This window comes from Chiloscyllium plagiosum, chromosome 15, assembly GCF_004010195.1.
Source record: "Chiloscyllium plagiosum isolate BGI_BamShark_2017 chromosome 15, ASM401019v2, whole genome shotgun sequence".
NCBI classification, from domain to species: Eukaryota; Metazoa; Chordata; class Chondrichthyes; order Orectolobiformes; family Hemiscylliidae; genus Chiloscyllium; species Chiloscyllium plagiosum.
In genome coordinates, this window is record NC_057724.1 from 13,577,463 (window position 1) to 13,597,757 (window position 20,295).

Sequence of the window (20,295 nt, forward strand, 5' to 3'; positions counted from 1 at the left end):
AGATTCTGAGTCAATTCTGATTTTATGCAGTGGTGTAAAATGGGGGTAATGATAAAACAGTGTAAGCAGCCTGTTTGCATTCCTTCCAATGTTTATTGCCATTCAAATGAGCAACTGACTCACTATCACCTGTTTTACACTACTGCACAATGTCAATATCTATCCTATTATGTCAAAAATGTTATACTCTTGTGTAAAATACTGTATTCTTCACAAAAGCATAAACCCTAGTAATCTCACACAATTAAAGATAAAATTGAGGTTAAGGCATTCTTACCCCACTGCCACACCCAGCTATAATATTAAACACTACTGTCACTGAAGTGACCTAGGGAAAGTGTAACGACATCCTAGTCTGCGGATTATTCTGAGCATTATCTCACGGTTACCTCCTACCACTAGATGGAGAGAGAAATTAACTACTGGTATCCCCTGCTTTTCAAAAGTTCCCTTTACACCACTTCACTTTTACAAAAGACCTACATAACTTTTGCTAACCGAAAGAAATCCGAAGAGGATTTTTGCTTTTATGAGAAGAGGCAACGTTTTTCCCATATAAATGAATCCTTCTTTGCTTTACGTCATTTTGGCTTACAAAAGATTTCATAGGAATGCTCTACTTTTGGATAGCGGGGGTTACCTGGAGCTGCATGCCCCCTTCATTGCTTTATTGCTGCAGCAAGATATTCTTCCTCTTGCAATGCAATGCACGAAATTTGTAAAAGAATGGTGTTGGGAAAGAAGTCAAAAATTTTATTCCGATGCATGTTTTAAGATTTTTTTAAAATTTCCTGTAGCAATCCTCACATCAACCACCAGGCTGTAAGATGACAAACTGCAGCACAGAGAGGTCTTTTCTCCCTTCCTGTGCCCTTGAAAGTGCTTTATAGATTTATCAGGGCTTTGTATGCTTCACATATTTCATACTGACTATATAGATCAGATTTTTAGAATGGGCTTAGGATCATCTATATCAAGATAGCTTGCTTTGTTTTTGTATTTTTGTATTTTGTGTGATAATCTTCTGTTCTGCTGCTGAAGAAATTCTGTGGGCTTATGTGACTATGGGTTGAATGTTAAACATGTTGAGTGGGTCATTGCGTTTCGTTGAGGGTTTCTCTCCATGAGGCCCAGCAGATTTTCTCAAATTCTTAACCCAAACTCACTAGCTACTACCCTTCCATTGTGGTGCCCCTCTCATCCAAAGTTAGCCTGGTTCTACCAGTCGGTGCAACTGGAAGAGTTTGGCACTGGCACAACTTAATGCACTGAGGAGGGAAAAGGTGCCCTGTGTAGTCAGCAGCTCTGTGAAATGTATAAAACACTCTCAAAGGTAGGGGGAAGAAAGTACTTCCTTATGTTGTGATTGGTAATGTTACAAGCTAGTGGCTGACATGAGGTTTGATATAAGAAGTTTTCTGAAGAAGGAGAAACTCCAACGAAAGCAGGAAGTGCTGTGCAACCCTGTTACAATGTCTGTAGGCCAGATGCAGCTCTGAACGCCCATACAGCTGTATATTACTGCAACAGTTAGAGCTGAATTCTGACTCCAGATATAAACGTAACCCAAGTGTAATTAGTTAATTGATGCTTGATCATAATCTGTTATCGTTATTATCCAGATGATGATAATTCAAGTGGATTTGACATATTATTTACAACAATGACTTTTTCCGTTGCTTCAAGAAATTTTTAAATACTTGGCAAATGTAAGGTTTTCTTTTAAACATTTTACTTTCAAAATGGTTATTGGTGAAGATATTGTAATTGCTCTTTAATATGCAGAGGGAGATCACATTCCAATTTCTTTGCAGGTGGCCCGTACTACAACCAGATGAACTAATTTAATAAAATACAAACACAGCAAAATAAAAGGACCCTTACCACTATTCTTTCAAATGGAAAATAAGGCCCAGATGTGGCCTTAACACCTCCCTGAAATACACAGGAAATTTCACTACATGGCTAATATAGCCATTCCCTGAGCACAAATTACACTTGCCTTAAACAGCATAATTTGAAGTCCTAAGTTTGACCTACAGAATTATACCTACCTGCACAAGCTTCTGCCTGCAATTGTTAAATGCAACCTATGGATTAATGAATGGTTTAGAACCGGACATGTGACCGTAACCCAAAGAAGGAATTGAAATGATATTAGGAAACATGGGACCACTGCTGAAGTAATTTATAAACCTACTTTGAAACCTGGGATTTGCACATCGTTGACTGCACTCGCTGGTATCTCTTACCTTATGTAACATATATGAATCATTGACATTTTATTTTCAATTTACAACTTCCAGCCTGTGTTTCCTATTGTTTTGAGGAAGTTCAATATATTTTCTTAGGTTTCTGGTACTCTAAAGGGGCATTAAGGTCAATTTTAAGGACCTTCTTTCAGTATTTGATGAATTAGTTGGAAAGATTACAGGAATATTCTTTATTTTTGAACCATGTCTCCTTGTGTTAAAATGTGGAATACAGTGATAGCAGACTACAATGTGCTGTTTTTCACCTGAAGTCTGTTGTGCATTGAAATTTAGGGAACTGACTTTCATCGTCCATAATTAGATCAGATTTGAACTTGCCCTTCTCAAGTTCAAAGGTACATACAGTCCCTCATTTATTTAACCTTGTATGCTCAATCTCATGACCTTGCACTTTTTAAAATCAAGAAATTGCTTCGATTTTCCGAAAAAAATCTTCAAAGACAGGAGCCCAGAGCTTGAGCTATACTGGCCAGAGGGTGTTCATTTAACTGATGTTAAAGTCACTGAAACAATTAATTCTAATGACTGTTAGGATCAAATCCAGACCAACAAAAACCTAACGTTTATTCTGTGGGTCGTGCAGCAACTCTGTTATAGGCTAAAAAATTAGAATTTGACATGCATTAAGAAGCAGGAAAGTAAGTTGTTAACACAAAATGAAATGCAGTGCTTAACAGTTTTCAGATGTCCGTGAGTGACAACAGAGGTGCATTCCATTTCCTAAAGAGAAACTTTGGGAAAGTAATGGATCTCATTGGAAAGTGTGAACGCAGTGCTGCTGACAGATGGTAGCTACCCCTAAGGTAACAATATTAAAATAGTTTATTCAATTTTATTCTAATGAATTTGGCTTTGTATTTTCCTGAATAAATGTAAGCTCTGTGATATCTGATCTGTAAGACTGTGTACAAGCATATTCAAGTCTATGATGTATTTACAACGTGGAGCCAGACCCTGTAAGTAAAAGCATGGGTTTTCAAGACTGCTCATTAGAAAATGATTTCTACAAGACTAGACAATCTTCTCCACATACTGGATATTAGTTTCTTCCAGTTATATATGAGCAGACCATTTAAATCCTCAAGTCTGTTCAGCCGGTCATTAGATCTGTATTCTAATCTCATCCAATGATGCCCTCTGAAGATGTCTAACATTATTAAATGTGAATGGGATCACAGCTACTAAGCAGCCTCTCTCATTCCTGGGGTAGGGTGTAGAGTTTAAAGGAGACACTCCTGCCTCCTTCCTTGGCCTCCCCATTGAGAGGCTGCCTGTTGAAAGCAGGCGGATTTAGCACAATGCAGGGGTGAGGTGAGGGAATGGGGTGTAGTCTTCACTCTGGTCAGAAAGACCCTAATTCCAATTTTCACCACAGTTTGTACATTTGCAGATGACACAAAATTGGTGGTATAGTGGACAGTGAAGAAGGTTATCTAAGATTACCAAGAGATCTTGATCAATAAGGTCAATGGGCTGAGGCATGGCAGATGGAGTTTGATTTGGATGAATGTGAGGAATTGCAATTTGGCAACACAAACAAGGTAAGGACATATACAATTTATGATAAAGCACTGGGTAGTGTTGCAGAACAGAAAGACCTTCGAGTTCAGGTACTTAATTCTTTGAAATTTGCATCAGAGACAGACAGGGTCATTAAGAAGGCATTTAGCATTCTTGCTTTCATTACTTAAACCTTTGAGTACAGGAGTTGGGAAGTCAACTTGAGGTTGTACTGGAGTCTTCTGGAGTACTGTGTGCAGTTCTGGTTGCTCTGTTACAGAAAGGATATTATTAATCTGTTGCTGGGAATGGAGGGTTTGAGATATAAAAATATGCTGGAAAAACTGGGACTTTTTTTCATTGGAGCATAACGGGTTGAGTGGGTGACCATATTGAGGTGTATAAAATCATGAGGGGCATAGATAAGATGAATAGCAACAGTCTTTTCCCTGGAGTGGTGGAGTATAAAACTAGGGGGCATATTCTTACAGTGAGAGGAGAAAGATGTAAAGAGGACATGAGGGATTTTTTTTAACACAGAGAGTGATTCATGTGTGGAATGAATTGCCAGAGGAAGTAGTCGATGCAGGTACAGTTACAATGTTTAAAAGATGATTGGATATATTCGTGAAGAGGAAAGGTTTGGAGGAGTATGGGCCAAGCGCAGACAGGTGGGACCCGTTTAGTTTGAGAACATAGTTGGTGTGAACTGGTTGGATCGAAGGGTCTGTTTCCGTGTTGACTCTATGACTCTGCCTCTATGACTCTCTGACCATGATGGATAGTATCTCCAATGCTGCAAATATATGAGCAAAGTTGGGAATCCTACGTTTCTGCCCTTGAACCTGGAGTCACCCAATTGTATGTGGATGGACTTAGGGGTTGACAGTTCAAGCATGCTCAGTCCCTGGAAGGAGCTGGCCATTTGAAAGACCAGCAGCTTCCACTGAAATCAGATTTTTAAGATCTGGGGTCCATCACACCCAGCATATGGAAACAGACCAGATAAGTGTGTGTATTCTCAGTACCTTTCCTTTGGATGGGTATCCTTTTGAGTTGAGTTGAATTTGAGTATCCTTCTGGAGAGCTGAAGTCTTCCTCCAGTTAATATCCCAGGATACCTTAGATGTAGGATTAGTGATCCTTTGTGGGGCATCATGTACATTTGTGTGTGAGGGTAATGGATGGTGTCAGATGCCATGTGGGACTATTAATCGTGGAGATGATTGTGTGTAAAAGGTGCGTTAACCCATGGAAACTCTCCAAGTTATTTGGAAGGGACAACAAATGTCAAAATGTGCTTTAATGAATGACAATGATTTTCTCAATAGAGTATTGTCTTCAAATGGAATGATTTGGCATGGTAGGTGTTATGAATCAAACCAAATACCCCCCAAGTGTGTTAAGAAGACAGCCTAGACCCCAACTCTTTCTTATTTATACAGGCATTCTGGATGCAATTCAGTTGGTCAAACTACCAGGCTTGAAGCAAAACACAACTTTATTCATACACTGCAGTTAAAATACAGACAAAGTAAGAAAAAAATAACTTCACTGTAACTTTATTGAAATACTTAATTTATATGTTAACTATAACTGTTCCAAGATAGTAACATCTCATAAACACACCCTGAACCAAGACAAATTCAGTAAAATAGATTGTCTTACAGGCAATCCAGTCCAGGAAAAAAGAACATTATGAAAAAACTTTGCTAAAGAGAGAGAACTCCAATATTTTGCTGTCGCAAGGAGAGATGTATAGCAGCTTCCAAACCCCAATAGCTATTGAAAGTTAAACTAAAATCCTGGTTCTGTGGAAGCTTTACCCCACCCCTCCATGCTGCTTCTATTATTCCAACTTTAAAAAAAGCAAGACCTCACATGTTGTATACTTTTTTGGCTTGGAAAAGACCACTCCACACCTGTCTCAACCACTTTTCATAAAATAAAACCTGGACAAAATACATCTTTTAAAGCCATAATATTGTCACAGTAGATAAAGGATGAAAGGGGGAGGTGGAAATGGGCACTAAATTGTTTAGAGGATAAGGGGCTACAGGGATTGGCTAGAAAGAATCAAGTTGCATAGATTGCCATGGGTAGGCATGAAGGCTGATGTGGTGGTGATGAGGGATTGAGCTAGAGGAATGTTTTACGTTCTGCTGTTTTGGAGAGGTAAGGTCTCCCTTTGGATCTGATCTCTTGACACATATGGAGGATGTAAGACACTTTTTGGGAGATGTAAGGCACCCTATGGTGAAGGTGTAAGGCACACTTTGTGATTGTGAAAGGCATGGTTTTGTGTAAGAAGTGTATAAACATATTGAGATGTCAAAGTTGTCAAGGAACTGTCCAAAATCATTTTATGGAATTTTTAAAAATGTCCTGAGTATTCCAGAATACGTATTTATATAAAACCATTATAGGATTTGTGCTGCATGACTACTTGTCTAAACAATCATTTTCACAGTGGGGTGAGCATTTTGAGGAACAGTTCAAACTACCTATTGAATGGAAGTGTCTGTAGACATAGATGATTAAGCTCAGACGGTTAAGATGTTAAGTGAAACTTTTGTTTTTTAAGGGATTGGTTGAAGGAATTTTAATGCATTGACCCTTTCTTATTTTCAATGAGTGTGTTTCTTTTTCCCAATGGTAACATCATCAGTGGACACAGTTAGCATGACTCTCCATGTTTGCCCAAGGTGGATACTGGGCAAGTTGGCATGGATGGGAAAGGGTAAAGGTGGTGGATAGGGTAATATGAGTTCACATGAGTTGCCTTAGGGGTTATACAGGGCCATAGAGTGATTGAGAGTATGGGGTGGCACAGAAGCTATAAAGGGCAATAGAGTTTGGGTGTGCATAGAGTAACATAATGGATACAAGGACCATGGAGGACATGCATAGGGTGGCATGGAACTATTTAGGAGTATAGGAAAGAGGTAGATGGATATAGGCTGGCACAGGGTCTATGAAGAGCCATGGCAGTAAATAGGCATAGAGTGGCACAGTGATACAAGGGCCATAGGGATGTTGGAGGAGCATATGTGGCATTGATAAGGAATGGGGAGTGTGGAGGGTGCTGAGGGGGAATGAGGAGGAGGAATAATTTATATTTTGGTCTTTATTTTCAAACTTTAACTAGTGCTGGTGCCCCGAGGGTAGCTTTCCACTCAGCGTTCCTCAGGAACTGTCAGCTCTTTCAGCTGTACCTGATGCATCCAGCTTCATTCATGATCCAGCTTCATCCTCCTCACCCATTTCCACCACCAGTGGAAGTGTAGGCCATCAATTTTCTTGGAATCTCTCCCAACTCTGCACACCAGACATGGGGATGAAAACTAAGACCCCTGTCCCCAGTGGAAGCTGGCCCCTAAATGGGCCTTAAATGGCATGATTTGCTGCTCACTTTATTGAAGCTAGTTGCCAAAGCCTGCCCTGCCCGCCCTCAGAAGCTTCCCTGAAGGGAGGAATGCAATGACCCTCCCCATCAGAACTGGTAATTACACAGTCGCTTTACAGAAGAATGGGAAAATTGAAAGGCGTCAGATATACAGAAATAATGACCAGTAGGTGGCTCAAGAGTCAAATACTAGATCCCAACTCGTGATGGTTATCACTCTGCAATGTCATTCCCTCTCCAGTACTGGGATAATTTCCAGACCTTAACCAACTGTCCCAATTGGAACTGCCACCTGCTATGTTATTTGTGTCCATGAGACAGGGTTTTTGTATAGGAAGGAAAAAATAGTCACCGTCAGAAGGTGATCTCTGCTGGATAGTAGGTTTGGTCCATTCCTTGAAAAAAGCATCTTACCCAGTACATTGTTTCAGCCTTCGGTACACTGTAAATATGATGCTCGCTTCTCACATGAAATGAACAGAAAATTAAAGAAGGTTGATCCAGTGCAATGCATGAACACAAACTGAAAACAGCAACAGTGCAGAGACCCAAAACCAGAAATGCGACAACTGAACTCAGAATGTGCATGTTGTTATATACCAAAAAAGTTAATAAAGCAAGATCAGTCTGTTAAGTACACGTGGGAACTGAGTACTAAATTGGTGCCAGATTGCAGGATGCTTGTTTGAGGACTGCTTGGTTTCAGCTTGTTATTAGTTCTGTGTGGAAGCAAAGTGCAGGAATTCATTTCATGATGTGGTTTATGCAGCATTCGCTAAACTCAGTGAAAGATTCACTGCCTGGGGTATTAGTGACACCAAAGTTTTGCCTGCATCCAAAACTGTTAGCTCTGCTTCTCTCCCGACAGATGCTGCTGGATATTCCCAGTTCAGTTCTGGCCTCTGCCTTACCGGAAGACTGTCATCACAAAGGAGAATACAAAGGAAATTCGAAGATGTTGTTAGGAATGGAGAACGTTAGCAAAGAAGAAAGACTGGCGCTGTTTAGAGGAAGCTGAGTGGAGATTTAATTGAAGTGTATAAAATTATGAGGGGCTTAAATAAAATGGTTATAAAGGGTTATGTCCTTGGGCAAAGAGGTCAGAAATAAGGGGAAATAATTGATGGTTGGATTAGAGGGAAGCTGAGGGGCAAGTCTTTTCACTGCAAGGGTGGTGGAGGTAGAAATTCTTATTGCATTTAACAGTCACAGAGATATGCCCTTGAGATATCTTCAGAGGAATTCAGCTCACTCCACTTGACATTAAGAAATGTCTAAGCACTCTGATACAGCAAAAGTTATGGGGCCTACAATATCCCAGTTATAGTGCTGAAGGCTATGCCCGTAGTCAAGTTGTTCCAGTGCAGCTACAATGTAGGCATTTACCTAATAATGTAGCATTTTGCACAGGAATGGTTTGACTATCAAAACCAAGACAGAGCCAACCCACCCAGTCACTGCACCATCAGCCTCCTCACAATCATCATGAAAGTGATCAACAGTGCCATTGTTACAGCCATATTAAAAATGGAAGATCAATATTCAGCTTTCATCATTTGACAGGAATAAGATTTTTATGAACTAAAAATAGTTTTACAAAGGGCACTACTGTCCTAAAATGGCTGTTGTTAGCAAATCCAGACAGGCCATATTGAATTTATGAATCTAGCTGCATCGGAAGTACCATTTTATTCAAAAGTCCCTGATACTCAGTGAAGAAATTCACTTCTCTTGTTTGATAATAAATACACATGTTGTGAGATGAACGATGCCTCCAACTACCCAGCTTGGAGAGAAACAATGACATAGACAACAGAATATAACAGACAGTATATCAGCAACAGTCTTTTGGCAACAAAGAATGAAAATAACATGGACTAATGATAGCAAGGGTACTGAAATCGCTTCCCTCCCTCTCTCAATTTCTCTGAAGCTCAAACAAACCAATGAGAAAAAGCAATTTGTAAAACCACCATTCACTGAAAAATCAAGGTAGGTGGCAAGTTTCACCTTTTCACCAGGAAAACAGCTAAACTGTTGGAACTCAGGTCTCATTCTCACAACTCAAGGATTCTAAAAACTTTAAACATCAATTCATTCTACCTTATTGTCTGTATTAGACATACCTCCAGTTCCATTTGTAAGCCTATTCACTGGGTTTTGTATATTGGTTGTCATGTTTTAGTATTTTAGCCAGGTTATATAGATAATTCCCACTCAAGAAAATTTTGGAATTAGATCTCCTGCATTTTTGATGTTCTTAAATTTAATTTAAATGTGTGAAAAACAACCATAAAAATAATTGCTGAGATTGAATGAGAGGTGGTTAAAAGAGGGGAACTGATCACCTGTCCTCACCTATTTGAAATACTATCAATTGACACTTACCACTGACATGTATACTAATGGCTTTTATGTCCATATTTGCATCCCCTCTCTGAAGAGGGAAACTGCCGAATGACAGATGTGCAGGGAGTGTGAATTGCCTTCTAATAAGTACCTTGAGGAGAATACGTATCAGAAATACAGGGTGGCATGGTGCAATGGTTAGCACTGCTGCCTCACAACGCCAGGGACCCGGCTTTGATTCCAAACCTCGGGCGACTATCTGCTTGCACATTCTCCCTGTGTCTGCATGGGTTTCCTCTGGATGCTCCAGTTTCCTCCCACAGTCCAAAGATGTGTAGGTTAAGTGATTTGGCCTATGGTAAATTGCCCGTGGTGTTCAGGGATGTGTAGGCGAGGTGAATTAGTCAGGGGTAAACGTAGAGTAATGGGTTAGGGGACTCGCTGTGGGTGGGGTACCCTACGGACAGTCGGTGTGGACTTATTGGGCCAAAAGGCCTGTTTCCACACTGTAGGGATTCTATGAAACATGTAAGGAGAAACTTAAATCAGGTAACTGCAGCTTGATACCAGGAAAGGTGATCCCTTCATTTGGAACATTTGTATCACTCTGTAACTTCGACATGAAATTTCAAAAGGGTGTCAAAGGCCCCTTGTAAAGAGGATCAGAGTCTTCTTTAAATCTACAAATGACAGTATTCTGCTAGCTAACACCAGTGTTGAGCCGAATGAACCCAGGAAAGCCTGAGTTTAACTGAAGTACACATATCTGTGCAAACCGATTGCAAACGCAACACAATGGTCATTGAGAGGAGATTTCTGTAAAGGAAACAAATGAGCAACAATCACAGTAGTTGGGATGAGAAATTGCACTCATATAGCAGTTCAATGGCAGACAATGGCAGCAGACCTTCGATCAAGAAGTGCCTGCACTTTAGGTGGGTTCCATCCAAAGGTAAAGTACCTCAGCTACCTCTCACTGTCAAAAAGCATCTCAGCCAGTGATAATATCTAGAGATGGCAAGGACAAAGACTTCCAAGCTAAAAACTTGGGAAATGGCCTTCCACCCATCCACTGTCAGACAGGCACTTCTGAGCCGAAATGAGTCAGTACGAATGCATCTCAATTAAGGGAAAGTGTACTGGTTTATGTTCATGTCGCAACTGAATTGAAGTACATTAGAGGTTGACCAAGCAGCCATGAAGATGCTTGGGAAACTACATTACCAGGTAAAGCTATGATTTTGGATATGAATTGTAATAATAATGCAGACAAACATTTATTAAAATAAGCTGAAGGAATCCTCAAAAGTTGTTGATGAACAGTTTTATTTTAGATTACTTACTTACAGTGTGGAAACAGGCCCTTTGGCCCAACAAGTCCACACTGACCCTCCAAAGAGCAACCCACCCAGACCCATTCCCCTACACATAACATTACAGGCAATTTAGCATGGCCAATTCACCTAACCTGCACATCTTTGGTCTGTGGGAGGAAACCCATACAGACACAGGCTGATGTGCAAACTCCACACAGACAGTTGTCCGTGGCAGGAATTGAACCCGGGTCTCTGGCACTGTGAGGCAACAGTGCTAACCACTGTGCCACCATGCCACCCCAATTTTAGCCTTCAACAAAAATACTGTGCCTAAACAAGGAGACTTTGTTTCAAATAGGATGGTGGATATCGCATGATTCTGAATTTATGTAAATCTGAACAAACGTGAAATAAATATAAACTAAATGAATAAAGTAATTTTAAAATGAATATTGTAGACATTGCTGCACAAGAGATGTTCCACAGGGATTGGCATTGGATCCACTTTTGTTTGTCATTTATATAAATGACAATTTATATTGAGATGAGAATGTAGAAAGCATGGCTAGCTTGGATGACACCAAAATTGGTGGTATAGTGGACACTGAAGAAGATTATCTAAGATTACCAAGAGGTCTTGATCAATTGGTTGAATGGGTTGAAGAGTGGCAGGTGGAGTTTAATTTGGACAAGTGCAAGATAGTGCATTTGGTAAAACAAACAAAGGCAAGACTTGTGCAATTAAATGGACACCCTTGGGTAGTATTGTAGAACAAAGAGATCTACATAATTCATTAAAGCTTGCATCGCATATAAACAGGTTGGTTAAGATGTCATTTAGCAAACCTGCCTTCTTCGCTCAACTCTTTGAGTATTGGAGTTGGGAAATTATGTTGAGATTGGAAAGGACATTGGTGAAGCGCCTTCTGGAGTACTGTGCCCAGTTCTGGTTGCTGTGTTACAGGAGGGATATTATTGAGCTGGAGGAGGTTCAGAAGAGATTTACCAGGATGTTGCCAGGAATGAAGGGTTTGAGTTATAAGGAGAGGCTGGATGAGCTGGGACTTTTTCCACTGGAGCATAGGAGGTTGAGGGATGACCTTCTACAGATTTATAAAATAATGTGGGCTATAGATAAGGTGAATGGCAGGTGCCTTTTCCCTCAGGTGGGGGAATTTCATGACTAGGGGACATATTTTTAAGACAAAGGAGAAAGAATTGAAAAAGACATGAGGAGCAATCTTTTTACACAGTGAGTGTTTCGTATGTGGAACGAGCTGCCAGAGGAAGTGATGATGCAGATATAGTTATAACATTTAAAAGACATTTGGATAAGTCTATGAATAAGAAAGGTTCGGAGGAATATGAGCCAAGCACAGGCAGGTGGGACTAGTTTGGTTTGGGATTGTGGTCAGCATGGACTGGTTGGACTGAAGGGTCTGTTTCCACGCTGCATGACTCTATGACTCTATAACTCCTCCAAGGGCTGCATTATGGCCTAGGTCGACATTGAAGATGCCTATTATAGTGTACCAACTGCAAGAAATCATAGAAAATACCTTTAGTTCAGATGGAAAGAGGCATTATGGCAATTTAGAGTATTAACAACTGAGTTAAAGTTGCCTTCTCTTTGATTTCTTAGAATTATGTATAATTATGAGAAGTAAAGGCCATGCTGCAGTGACATATATAGATGATGATATGATACTGATTGCCAAAACAGAGCAGGGATCAACAAATGGATCAGAAAAAAGTTCAAATACTTTCTGACCTTGGTTTACACCTGCATGAATCCATCCAGTACATCTAATGAACTTTCTAGGATTTATACTGATCTCCCCCACAAAGCTCGTCTGTCTTACTGAAGCAAAATCAGAGGAGATATGTTGTCTCAACAAACATGTGCTGGCTTCACCCTCTCCATCAACAGAGTTTTGTTTCTTCTGTGGCTGACAAATTAGTGGTTGCCTTCCCATATTGATGAACAATATGGTCGATTGCATTATTGAGAGTCCAAGAAGGAAATAAACAGAGGCTTTGAAAGAAAGCAAAGAGCATTTTGACTGAAGAATTGTGTTCTTCGTCCCAGCTGACCACTCTTGATACCTTGTAGTATTTGCTATCTCAACCAGTATGTGAGACTGAAAGGCTTGTTAGAGGTATTTTGCTGCCATCTATTCTCATCTGTCTTTGCTTTGTCTTGACCATATCTAGTGATTAGTAGTAGAAAGTACAAAACCATAGAATATCCACAGAAGAGGCAGTGTTCTTACATACAAATAGCCTTATTCCATGATAGTGATTACTATAAATACATTTGGCCTGGAATAATTACTGAGACTTTGGGGAGCGACATAGATACATCTGCTGCCAATGCAAGTTAAAGTAGATTCCTTTTCTCCACCCATATGATGGTATATGATGTCAGTAGAATTGGTGGAGCCAATGTAACATGAACATTAACTCCTTCAGAACTATTACTTTGTACAACATTTTTCCAGAAGGTTTTTCTCCTGTTGCGAACCCATCTTACAATCCTGTTGAGAAGTATATTGCATCTGCCAGCATCCCATCTCTACCTGGGTATCTGATTTGTGACAAGTGCGGTTGTGCTGGGTATTTCACACTTTTCTTAAAATGCTCTCTTTTCGGATCTGTGGGAACAGCAGGTCTCTTGCTTGGGGACTGTTGACCCTGATTTTGATCTGTGGAATACTTTTCTGCTGGAGGAGTGTTTACTTCTCAGATGTCTTTTGCAGAGGAGTTTTAGTTGTTGTTGGCCCATTACTTTATCTGGAGGACCCTTAATCTCCTCAAGTATTCTCGTTCCAATTAGAAATGGTGGTCTCTTCTTGCAGTATCCTGGAAGCTTAGACTAGGTGATTGGGTCTTCCTGACCATATCCTAGATCTATGGATGTTGGTGTAACTTCCATGAATCATTTGCAGCTTATCACCAACGAGTTGTTGATCATTCTGAATGCTTCCAGTTATCCTCCCTGATTGCTTGACGGGTGAAATATACTTTTTCAGACTCTCAAGTGTGTTATTCAAAGACTGTTGGTCATTCAGTACTATCCCTGTCACTGACATGGACTGTTCTGTTGAAATAATTTGGTTCAACAGATGGTTCTTCTGTCTGAATGACACCAGTTAAAGATTTCTATATAGGGCCAGGCAGATTCTCCTTTCATTCTCGTTCTCAGTATTTGCATCTTTTCACAAATCATGCTGACTTTTATTTTCTGATCTGTCTACATTGATGGCAGGTGTATTTTCTAAAAAAACTGCCAGTCATGCACAATTGCAGATTTTCCAATGAGACATCAGATCTTGAGATCACTGGTCACTATACTACTGAGGCCTGTCTACACACTTGGCAATGCCTAAGTTTCTCTGGTTTACACTTTACAATGTATTTCCCCAACTAAAGGCTGGGATAACTAGTTTCCCGTCATAAAGTCAGAGGCTATCTAAGATTGTGAAGTGTGATAGCTCTCTCAGCCTTTTTCATGCTTCCACTCATAGCAGTGAATGGAAGCACAGAATTGGTCACTCTTTTGTTCTCATTGACTGAGTTTGATTGAGCTTCTTTTGGCTTACTAGCTACTGTTTCATCTTGGTCATATGAATCATTTCTTTGATGCAGTCATGGGTAATCTCAACAGATTCTTTCTCTGTTTGCTTTCCACTTCGAGTCCAAGGGCCCCCAGGAAATCTCCTCCACATTTCCCCTTCACTGGTTTGTTTTTGGGCCAGTAATTCTTTTGGAATTTGCGTCTGACTTTGTCAGGAAGTTGAGGTTCAAATATGTCGGCTTACTCAAAAGTAAAACAGGTTGATTGTGAATCATGCGAACATTTTCGACTGTCTGACCTTCACTGTGTTGTAGCTTGTAACATTCCTATCCTTATGACATTCTTCCACTTATGCCATACACTTTTATCCATGTCAACTGTAGTTTTCCTTTGTTCAGTCCCAGGAGCTGGTCTGATAGGATAGTGAATTCTACATGTGTATCAGATATTAAGTAGGATGTCCATTAACATGAACAAATTCTGTGAAATCTGAATCAGTTGGTAATCAATTTTCACTATAAATGCCTCAGTTATATTTTCATGTTGAGTTCTTCACTTTTGTAACATTCCCCTTTTCTGCAAATTTGTACCAGTGTTTAATTTTAAGGTAATGCTGAATCTCAAGAAATATTACCTTCATGGAGCTATATCATTCGTTCTGATCTTAATTCTTTAAGAAGTATGCCCTTTTCCCGTTCTTTTCAATTTGCTGATTAATCTTATCACTATAGAGATATTACAAACCCTTATCATTTCAAAATTGTTTTAATTCTGCTACTCTTCAAACTTGTATTTACCAATGCCGTTTTCAATTGACTGACTGTAGAGCTTTCTAGACTCTGTAACACAGTAATGTTGCAGTATTTCCTTTATTTGCCAGTCTTCGAAACTCTTTTATTAACTACATACTTCTCCTCATTAAAATGCAGCTTTTCATGCAACTGCTCACATTGAAGTCAGTGTGGATACCTGGTGACTTCAGCTCACTGCTGGCTACAAACAGCCTCCATGTTGCTCATCATGCAACAGCACCTCAGGGCAGCAGCCACACACAGCCCTCATCGACGGACATTGGCATCTGATATTCAATATTTACCTACTCCTCAAGATCCTCATGGCATCTATCTGATACTCTTGCAAAAGGCTTCAGAAGTACAGATGTCCACTGCAGGGCACGCCTGCATCTTGCATTGAAAGGCCACAGTTAGGACACTTTTAGAACCACAGGGAAAGGCAGCCAGCTCACAAGTTGGATCAGGCTGCATTTCAAAGCTGTTCTCTTAGTGCTACATCAACTAGTACCTACCTAGATGCTCACAGTATCCATACTTTGCTTTGCCTTGCTATGCTATGCCATGCCTGTTCGCACATTGGCACTTCAGACAAGGCCTACAGGCTATCAGTCCTGCTGTATTGATGTGCTCCTTGTTCAGACACAGGTTGATTGTCACACTTCTCACTAGGGGTCTATCAGGGGGAGGTTGACCTCTTACTGTACACCACACCAAAATGTCAATCTAAACATGTACCCGCTGCAAATGCAGCAAACTCATTGCACAATCATTCAACTGGTTGGTGATATCAGAAAATAGGTCAGACCAGTCCTTAGTACTTTCAAGAGGGTTGGGTGGGGCACAGTTGATCAACAGATCATGCTCGTGTCAATCATGGGCACTGTCTGCAAGCAAACCAGGGACTTGGCTACAGAGCTCAGTCATGCGCTTCGGCTGGTCACAGTCAAGGGATATGTCCAACGAGAATCCAGGGAGTGGGCAGTGGTCAATCCTGTAGGGCCATCACAAACAGTCACGGGAATCATGCATCATCAATCAGGAAGGACAGAGGTCACAGTGTGGTCAGTCATGTCTTGGGGCTATTTGTTGAAGTCGGTCAGTGGTCTGAGGTGAATACAGTCCTGGGACCTATGTGTGATTGTTTAGGTTTCAAGGAGGGCTGTGGGGGAAAAACAGGAATCATTGGCAAAAGGAAGGCTGCAATCAAGGGGAAGTGGAGACATGTGGAGCTCAGGACAAGGAGAGTCACGGGGAAGGTAAAAGTATAAGGAGGGGTATGTGGACCAGCCTCTGAGGGCATGGTAGGCTTTGGTGGGCGAGAGAGGCAGTCACCACAACATTGTATTTTACAAGGCATCAGCAGGTTAAATACAATGTTGGACAACAGTGTATTTTTTTATAAATGGAATAGATTGCATTACAAGTATCACAGAATTGTGAGTTTGACTGGATTGTCATTTGTTAAGTTGACATTACAAATCCAGAGCTTCACTTTTGAAAGCCTCACATTGTTTTGGACAACGTTATGAAATGAAATGAAAAGAATGAATGAAAATTTGCCTGTCCATAGTTTTATGATGTGAGTGCACTGAGAACTATTGTTCCCTTTACACCCTCACATGAATTTTCATGCAACTTTGAGTTAACAAGGAATGTACGGAACAATACAATTGGTCTATATATTTCCTAATGTCCTTTGTTATTGGTCACATGCACTACTGTTCACTGCCAAGCACAAATTGGAATTCAATAGTTGGCACTGACACTGTTCACAAACTCTACTGTCACTCTTAAGACTGGCTGTGCATGTTATTGCTTGTATTATGTATCTCATCTTGTTTCTCTCACCACGCACTTCATAAAATCAAGTTTTTAACTGGTAGGCTCTCGTTCAAACTTTCCATCATGCCTGTAATTGTATTTGTACTAAATACACTTAATCTCTACCTTTCTGCAGTTTTGATAAAATCTCATTGAGCTGAAACAGTAATGCTGCTTCTCTCTCCATGGTTTGAGCATTTCCAATATGTTTCATTTTTACTACAGCGTAACAAAAATCTCTTCTGAGCTTTGCTGGGAACTTTGAGAAGTCTCTGTTCCTATTGGCTCCCTATTAATGCACGTCAACAGGTAGACTGTCAATCTGGGTGTGACTTACCTGTAACCTACTCAGGACAGGTCGCTGTTTGCGCATTTTTTTCTCAAAAGAGGAAAGATTTACAAGCTGACAAATTATTGGATGAGAATACTCCTTTCAAGGCCTTCACTGTCTTTATAATGGCAAATAAGGTGACATAATTTTAAGGATTCCCACAATCCTTAATGAGGGGTACAAGGACTCCTGGAGCTATGAAATAGGAGTTTTCAGGGAAAGTTGTGTGGAACAGAATTTGAACACTACTGTCTGGCTTAGATATGATGATTTTACTACAAAGTCAATAGTTCGTTTTTACTCCATTGGTAACTCAGATTGGCAAGATAACAGCATCCAGAGAGATCCGTTGGCTGTGTCTTCACACATTGGGGAAACGGGCAAATGGCGGCAAAAGTATTTTACCAGAAGATTAGTGTCAGTGTGCAACAATCTTTTGTGGCACTAGATCCTGTTTGCATTTCAAAATGAGAGTTTTTCTCTGCCAGATTTTTATGCATCACTTCCATATGGGGAAAAAACAAACAAAAACTGAAATGAAATACCCAACAAACCATTGACCTTGGGAAACTGGGTGAGCTGCAACTTCTTAAAGCACAGAATTTCATTTGTTGCACTTTTTATAGCTTTGTGATGCGTTCTGACAGACAAAATTAACTTCCTCAATTTAGATGCAATTTAAATGTTTTGCTGCATATTTCTTTCATTTGTATAAACATGTAGCTCAGCACAGTCTTGTGTGTGTGATGTTAGTAAACTTGGAGGTGATGTGACGCATGATTACAGACTTAAAACAAGAGTTACTCCCCAGGCCACCCATCATGTTAACTTGCAGCTAATGTTTATAGAAAGTAAGTCGAAACAGAGACGTCTTAAATCAACAAACATGTTATCACAGCTTGAGCACAGAATAGTCGGGTTCTTAAAACTCCCAAACTGCCCAACTGCATTGTAGACATGAGTTGGGATTGAGGTTTATTGTGTGCAGTAGATACCAGAGTATTTCTGTTTCAGCACAACTTATTTTCTCAACAAATAGTCTCAATGGATGTCAGTAAAGCAACATGTAATATAATTAACCTCCATTGCTTCAAAATGCATAGAACTCCATCTTGGCCTATATTCGAAACACAAATCTGATAATAACCTTCTCTTGACCCTAATAATTATTCAACAAGTTACATATTCATACCTTGCTCAGCTTCTTTAAATGCAACTGAGGTCTAACAACCCACACAAGGTATGGGGAGGCCATCCAGTCTCTTGGTTTGGACTATATTCAATTCCATCTTTGCCTGAACTCCAATTGTCCACTTAATTCCCTCGATAAAAAAAGTCTACCAATATAATTTTTGAAACTTTTGAGACAGAGTCCGAATTTCTGCTAACCTTTGTGAAAGCCTGATGATAATACACATAAAATGTAAAGACTGAGAATTACTGTTGTCTATTTTATTGGATGAGTATTCAGACAGTCCTTTGTGTTAACAGAAGATTCAATCAACTTGAATCATGATAATGCCTGTCTTAGTATAATGGATGTATCTTTATCTGCTCCAATTGCAAACAGCAATCCGCTGTCTAGATGCTTTGCTTTACAACGTGTATTGCATTTTTTCCATCATTACCTACCTCGAGTGCGATCTTCTTAACCAGTGCTGACACAACAGGGAATTCATCGTCCCAAGTCAACACAAATCTTCAGTGCAATTACACACACAACGGCAGGACCTCAGTTGTCAAAGATCAGGTGGCACAGAGGGAGGGACACATCATATGTAAGTGACAGAGACCATGTTAACTGTGGGCTGTTCCATTGAGTACTCTCCACCCATGCTAAACTTGACAGAGGGTCAGATGGAGAGATAATGCTTGCGAGCAGCAAAAGGAGCTGTCAGACCGTCTGTCAAATTTCCTTTGGCCAGTAACTGAAGGAGATTTTCTATGCCATTTCTCGTTTTTAGTGTGATTTTAGGACGCACTTTAAATTCTGGATCCAAGACAGACTTTTGAGGAGAAGGCAAAATCAGGAACTATCTACAGAATTAGATTTCTCTAGGTCTCTATTTAGCTGACATGCGGTTGTGTGGTGGCTTTGTACTATATCTGCAACCTTTTGTAGCATTGATCATTTGGGTATATTGATGGCTGTGAAGTGCATATAAACATAGCCAGGAGTTGTCCTGCTTTTGCTGAGCAGGGGCATGAATGAATGGGGGCTGTATTCAAAGTGGTCACAGGCTGCAACTGCTCCACCAGCCCATCTGACAGAGGCCCAATGTTACTTCCTACTGTCGCACTGATGCACATAAGTCAGCCTGTGGCCAAATTCAACACAGAGTGCATGCACCATGGGTACCCAGTTAACAGAACATAGTTTCAATCAACTTAAATTGTTATAATGCCTGTCTTAATATAATAGATGTGTCTTTAACTGCTCCAATTGCAAACAACAATCCGCAGTCTAGATGCTTTGTTTTACAACTTAGAACATAGAATATAGAACAATAGAGCGCAGAATATGCTCTTCAGCCCTCGATGTCACGCCGACCTGTGAATTATTCTCAGCTTGTCCCCCTACACTATCCCATAATCATCCATGTGCTTATCCAAGGATTGTTTAAATCTCCCTAATGTGACTGGGTTGACTACATTAGCAGGCAGGATATTCCATGCCCTTACTATTCTCTGAATAAAGAACCTTCCTCTGACATCTATCTTAAATCTATCACCCCTCAATTTGTAGTTATGCCCCCTCGTACAAGCTGACATCATCATCCTAGGAAAAAGACTTTCACTGTCTACCCTATCTAATCCTCTGATCATCTTGTATGTCTCTTAGCCTTCTTCTCTTAGCGTTCTTCTTTCCAATGAGAACAGACCCAAGACTCTCAGCTTTTCCTCATAAGACCTTCCCTCCAGACCAGG